The sequence below is a fragment of the Bos mutus genome, chromosome 27 (assembly GCF_027580195.1).
Source record: "Bos mutus isolate GX-2022 chromosome 27, NWIPB_WYAK_1.1, whole genome shotgun sequence".
In the NCBI taxonomy this organism is placed as follows: Eukaryota; Metazoa; Chordata; class Mammalia; order Artiodactyla; family Bovidae; genus Bos; species Bos mutus.
The window spans coordinates 43,828,363-43,835,390 of NC_091643.1; positions in this window are offsets into that span (position 1 = coordinate 43,828,363).

The window sequence follows — 7,028 nt, forward strand, 5'->3', positions numbered from 1 at the left end:
TCACAGGGAAGTAAAAAGTGAGGCTGTTGTGAGGCAAAGAGTCAGGCTGTACAGGGGACCAGATTCAGTGCCCAGTGAGGACCAGACAGGACCCAAGTTATGGCCAGTGATCAAATCTACAAGATAGAGTGAGACAAAGAGTCAACTGTTAGAGAGGACCGGAGTCAGGCTGTAATAAGCAACAGAGTCTGGCTGTAGTGAAGAACAGGGTCAGGCCATAGTGAGACCAGAGTCAAACTGTTGAGAGGATGAGACTCAGGGCCCAGAGAGGATCCAAAGCAGCAGGCCAAGTGAGGGAAAGAAATAGGCTGTAGAGAGGAGCAGAATCAGGCCATGCTGAGGACAAGATTCAGGCCGTAGAGAGGCACACCGAGGAGAGGACCAGAGTCAAGCCACAGAGAGAACCACATTCAGGGTCCAGTGAGGACCAGGGTCAATGAGTAATGAGGACAGGTGTCAGGGCCCAGTGATGATAAGAGTAAGGCTATAGTAAGGCAAAGAATCAGAAAGCTCTTAGGCAAAATTCAGGCCATAGAAAGGACCAGAATAAGCTATAGTGAGGATGAGGGTCAGGTCCTAGTGAAGACCAGAGTCAGGCCAGAGTGAGGTCCAGGGTCAGTGCCCATTCAGGAGCAGATTCAGGGACCAGTAGGACCAGATTTAGGCTGTAGAGAAGACCAGAGTCAGTGAACAGTGAGAACCACAGTCAGGGCCTTTCGAGGACCAGAGTCAGGGCCCAGCAAGTCAAAGAATCAGGCTGGAGAGAGGACCAGAGTCAGGTCATAGTGAGGATCAGATTCATGTCCCTGTGAGTAACAGTGTCAGGCTCCAGTGGGGCCAAGAATCAAGCCCAAGTCAGGTAAAGAGGCAGGCCATAGTGAAGCAGAGGTCACCCCACATCCCAGAAGATGTACCTGGTGTCACATGTCCAGTTGCCAGGGTGATGCCCCCATCCCAGATCCTGTACCTGTGGTCAAATGTCGTCAGTCTCCAGGATGACCACCTCCCACACCCTGTACTGGGTCACACGTCCACAGTCTCCAGGGTGAACCCACCCTCCAGACCCTGTACTTGTGGTTACACATCCACAGTCTCCACCGTGATGCCCATCCCCAGAACCATTACCTGGAGTCACAATCCATAGTCTCCAGGGTGATCCCAATGCCAGACACTGTACCTTGGAGCATACATCCAGAGTTTCCAGGGTGATCCCTCCTCCCCAGACCATGTAACTGGGTTCACACGTCCACAGTCTCCAGTGTGACCCCACCCTCCAGACCCAGTACCTGGAGTCACATGTCCACATACTCCATGATGACCCCTTTACCGAGACCCTGGACCTGGGTCCACACATCCACAATCTCCAGGGTGAAACCACCTTCACAACACTGTACCTGGGGTCACAGGTCCACAGTCTCCAAGGTGACCCCAACTCCCAGACCCTGCACCTGGGGTTACATTTCCACAGTCGTCAGCATGACCTCACCTCACAAACCCTGTACCTGCAGTCACATGTCCACAGTCTTTAGGGTATACCCCTCCCAGACACTGTTCTTGGGGTCTCATGTTCACAGTCTCCTGGGTGACCCCACTTCTCAGACGCTGTACCTGGTGTCACATGTCCACAGTTTCCATGGTGATCACCTTCTCAAAGACCCTGTTCCTAGGTTCAAATGTCTGTAGTTTCCAGGGTGACCACCTCCCAGACCCTGTACCTGGGTCACACATCCACAGTCTCCAGAGTAAACCCACCCTCCAGAACCTGTTCTTGGTGTCACACATACACAGTCTCCAGGGTGACACCCCTCACAGACCCTGAAACTAGGGTAACATATACACAGTCTTCAGGGTGATCCCACCTCCCAGACCCTTCACCTGGGGTCACATGTCTGCAGGCTCCAGAGTGACACACCCTCCCAGACCCTGAATCTGGGGTCATGTCCACAACCTCAAGGGTGACACCACCCAAGACCCTGTATCTGGGGTCACATGTCCATTGTCTCCAGGGAGACACCCTCCCAAGATGTACCTGAGGTCACATGTTTCCCAGGAGCTGTACCTGCTGTCACAAAGTCCACCATCTCCAGAGTGACCCCTCTCCCAGACCCTGCACCTGAGGTTTCATCTTCAAAGTCTCCAGGGTGACAAACATCCATGAGGCCACACCTCACTAGAACTTGTACCTGGGCACACATGTCCACAGTATCTAGCATAACCCCATCTGTCAGATCTTTTACCTGTGCTCAAACATCCACAGTCTTCAGGGTGACCACAGCTACCAGGCCCTGTTCCTGTGGTAACACATCCACAATATCCATGATGACCCCCTCCCCTTATGCAGCACCTGAGAACACATGTCCACCGTGTCCATAGTGACCCACCTCCCAGACCCTGTACCTGGGGAAAAAGTCTGGAGTCTCCAGGGTGACCCCTCCGAGGCACTGTTCCTAGCATCACATGTCCAGTCTCTAGGGTGACCCCCTTCCCAAATTCTGCATCTGTGGTCACGTGTCCACTGTCTCCAGGGTGACCCCATCTCCCAGACCCTGCATCTGAGATCACACGTCCACATTCCCTAAGGTGACCATTTCCCTGACCCTTCTTGGGGTCAAATATCTACATTCTCCAGAGTGACACCCTTCTAGAACCTGTACCTGGGGTCAAACATCCACAGACTCCAAGGTGACCCCTCCTACCAGACCCTGAACTTGGTGTCACACATCCACAGTCTCCAGGGCGACACCACCTCCTAGAACCTGTACTGGGAGCACATGTACACAGTCTCCAGGGTGACCCTACCAAGTCGCTGCCCCTGTGGTCACATGTCCAGAGTCTCCATGGTGAAACTCTCCCAAACCTGCACCTGGGGTCACATGTTCAGTCTCCAGGGTGATCCTGCCTGCCAGACCCTACACCTTGAATCTCAGGTCCACAGGCTCCAGCATGAACCCCTCCCAGAGCTTTCACCTGGGTTCACATGTCTACAAGTCTCCAGGGAGACACCTCTCCCCAGATCCCATACCTGGGGTCTACAGGGTGATACCCCCCAGACGCTGTAAATGGGGTCACACATCCAAGTATTCAGTTATCCCCGCCTCACCAGGAACTGAAACTGACATCACACATCCACAGTATCCATGGTGAGCCCTCACAGAACCTGCTCCTTGGGTCAAACGTCTACAGTCTCAAGGGTGACAACCTTCCCAGACACTGCACCTGGTCTCTCAGGTCCACAGTCCAGGGTGACCCCAACCTCACAAGAACTTGTACCTGGAGTCACATATTCACAGTCTCTAGGTTACCCCATTTCACCAGATCTTTGGACTGTGGTCACACGTCCAAGTCTCCAGAGTGTCCACCACTTCTAAGCACTGAACCTGGGGTCATAGGTCCACAGTTTCCAGGGAGACACAACCCAGACCCTGTAAATGGGGTCACATGTCCATAATCTTCACGGTGACCCCACCCACCGTACCCTGCAATTGGAGTCACAAGCCCACAATCTGCATGGTGAAAAGCTCCCAGTCCCTGTACCTGGAGTCACATGTTTAGAGCCCCCAGGGTGACCCCTCCCAGGCACTGTACCTGGGGTCACACATACAAAGTATCCAGGGTGACACCCAATCCCCAGACCCTGTACCTAGAGTCATAGGTCTACAGTCTCCAGGGTACTCCCCTCCCAGACTCTGTACCTGGGGGTCACAAGTCCAGAGTCTCCAGCGTGACCCCCTCCCAGACCCTGTACCTGGGGTCACATGTCCACAAACTCCAGGGTGACCCCTTAGAAGTATCTGCACCTGGGGTCACATGTCAGGATTCTCCTTGGTTACACCATCCCAGACCATGAACCTGGGTTCAGATGTTGACAGTCTCCAGGGTGATCCCAACTCATCAGAACTTGTACCTGGGTTCACATTTCCAGTTTCCTATGTGACCCCCGACCAGACCCAGCATCTGGGTTCACAGTCCACATTCTCCAGGGAGACACCCTCCCAGACCCTGTACCTGGGGTAACACCTCCACAATCTCAAGGGTGACCACACCTCCCAGAACCTGTATGTGGGACACACTTCAACAATATCCAGAGAGACACCACTTCCCAGACCCTGCACCTGGGTTGGCACGTTTACTCCAAGGTACCCCCTTCCCTGACCTTGGACCTGTGGTCATGTGTCCACAGTCCCCAGGCTGACCCCACCTCCCAGGCCCTGCACCTGGGGTCACACGTCCAGAGTCTCCAGGTTGATCTCTCCCAACCCTGGACCTGGGGTCACATTTCCACAGTCTCTAGGGTGACACTTCTCCCCAGACCCGTTACCTGGGGTCACACATCCACAGTATCCAGGCTTACTCCCCCACCCCTCGCCCCCAGACCCTGTACCTGTGGTCACAGGTCCACAGCATCCAGGGTGACACCCATACCCCCAGACCCTATACCTGGGGTCACATCCACAGTCTCCAGGGTGAGCTCCCCCCCAGATTATGCACCTGGGGTCACACATCCACTGTCTCCAGGGTAACCCAACCTTCCTGACCCTGTACTGGGGTATCACATGTCCACAGTCTCCAGGATGACCATCTTTCCCAGACCTTCCTACCTGGTGTCAGTCTTCATGTGTGACCGGTCTCCCAGAGTAAACCCTCCACCCAGACCTTCACCTGGGGTCACATGTCCACAGTCTCCTTGATGACACCCCTCCCAGACCCTGTACCTGGGATCACATTTCCAGTTTCCAAGGTAACCTCCTTTCCCAGAACCTACATGTGGGGTCACATGTACACAGTCTCCAGGGTGACCCCACCTCACCAGAATTTTTACTTTGGGTCACATGACCACAGTGTCTAGGGTGACCCCACCTCATCAAAACTTTTAGCTCTGGTCACAAGTCCACAGTCTCCAGGGTGACACACTCCCAGAGCCTGTACCTGTGGTCACATGTCCACAGACTTCAGGGTGACTCACCACACCTGTTTGAGCACCTGGGATCACCTGTCCACAGTCTTCAGGGTAACCTCCCCTCACAAACCCTACACCTGATGTCACATGTCCACAATTTCCAGGGTGACAACTTCTCAGACCGTGTACCTGAGGTCACATGTCTTCAGTCCCCAAGGTGACCCCTCCCAAGCACTGTCTTGGGTTCACAGGTCCACAGTCTCTTCTGTGACCTTCTCTCATACACTGTACCCGGGGTCACATGTCCACAGTCTCCAGGGTGATACCCTTTCCCAGACACTGTACATGGGCCACACGTCCACAGTCTATAGGGTGACAACCCTCACAGACCCTGTACCTGTTGTCATACTTCCACAATATACAGGGTGATTCCCTACCCAGATATTGCACCTGGTGTCACATGTCCACAGTCTCCAGTGTGACCTACCTCACAGACCCTGCATCTAGGGTAACATGTACACCATCTCCAGGTGACCTCACCTCCCAAATGATGTACCTAGGGTCAGATGTCACTGACTCCAGGGTGAGTAACCTCTCATGTCCCTGCACCTGGGGTTACACTTCCACACTCCTCAGAGTGACCCTACCTCCCAGACCCTACACCTGGGTTCAAACATCCACAGTCTCCAGGGTGAACCCACCTCCCAAGACCATGTACCTGGAATTACATTTCCAGTTTCCAGAGTAAACCTGCCTCCCAGACCCTAGACCTGGGGTCACATGTCCACAGTCTTCACGATGAAACCCTCCCAACCCTGCACCTGGGTCACATGTCCACAAGCTCCAGGGTGACATCTTCCCAGCCCCTGGGCTGGGGTCACATGTCTACAGTCTGAAGGGTGATTCCACTTTCCAGACCCTGCACCTGTCTCACACTTAAACAGTCTCCAGTGTGACTGCTCCTGGTCCTACACCTGGGGTCACATTTCTACAGTCCCCTGGATGACACCTCTCCCAGGTCCTGTACCTGGGGTCTCATGTGCATAGTCTCCATGGTGAACCCCCCTCCCAGACCCTGTCCCTAGGGTCAAATATCTGCAGTATCCAGTGTAACTCCCCCAGACCATAAACATGGGGTCACACCTCTACAGTTTCCAGGATGAGCCCACCACCAGACCCTCTACCAGGGGTCTCATGTCCACAGTCTGCAGGGTAACTCCAACTCCTAGGCCCTATACCTGAAGTCACAAGTCCACAGTCTCCATGGTGACCCCCTTTCAGACCATGCACCTTGGATCACACATCCAAGTGTGAGTCTTCAGGGAGAGCCCCCTCACCAAATTTGGCACTTTTAGTCACATGTCCACAATGACTCCACCTCACAGACTCTGTTCCTGGGGTCACATGTCCCCAGGTACTACTGTGTGTCCCTACCTCCAACACCCAATACCTGGGCTTACACGTCTACTCTTAAGTCCCTGCACATGTCCACACTCCACAGAGTGACTCCACCTCCCAGAACCTACATCTGGGGTCAAAGGTCCACAGTCTCCATAGTGACTCCACCTCCAAGACCCTGACCCTGCCGTCACTTGTCCACAGTCTCCAGGGTGAACCCACCTCCCAGACCATGTATCTGACACTACATTTCCAGTTTCCAGAGCAAACCCAGCTCCCAGACCCTACAACTGGGATCACATGTCCATATGGTACATCCACAGTGTCCTGGGTAACCCCCCTTCCCAGACCCTATACCTGGGATCAAACTTCCAGTGTCCAAGGTGACCCACCTCCACACACCCTTCACCTGGGTTTACATGTCACAAACCTCCAGGGTGACCCACCTCCCAGATCCTGCACCTGCAGTCACATGTCCACAAGCTCCAGGGTGACATCCTCCCAGACCCTGGACCAGGGTCACATGTCTACAGTTTGAAGGGTGATCCCACCTCCCAACCCTGTACCTACAGTCACACTTAAACAGTCTCCAGGGTGACTGCTCCTGATCCTGCACTTGGGGTCAAATTTTTACAGTCCCCTGGGTGATACCTCTCCCAGGTCCTGTACCTGGGGTCACATGTGCATAGTCTCCATGGTGACCCCCCTTGCAGATCCTGTCCCTGAGGTCAAA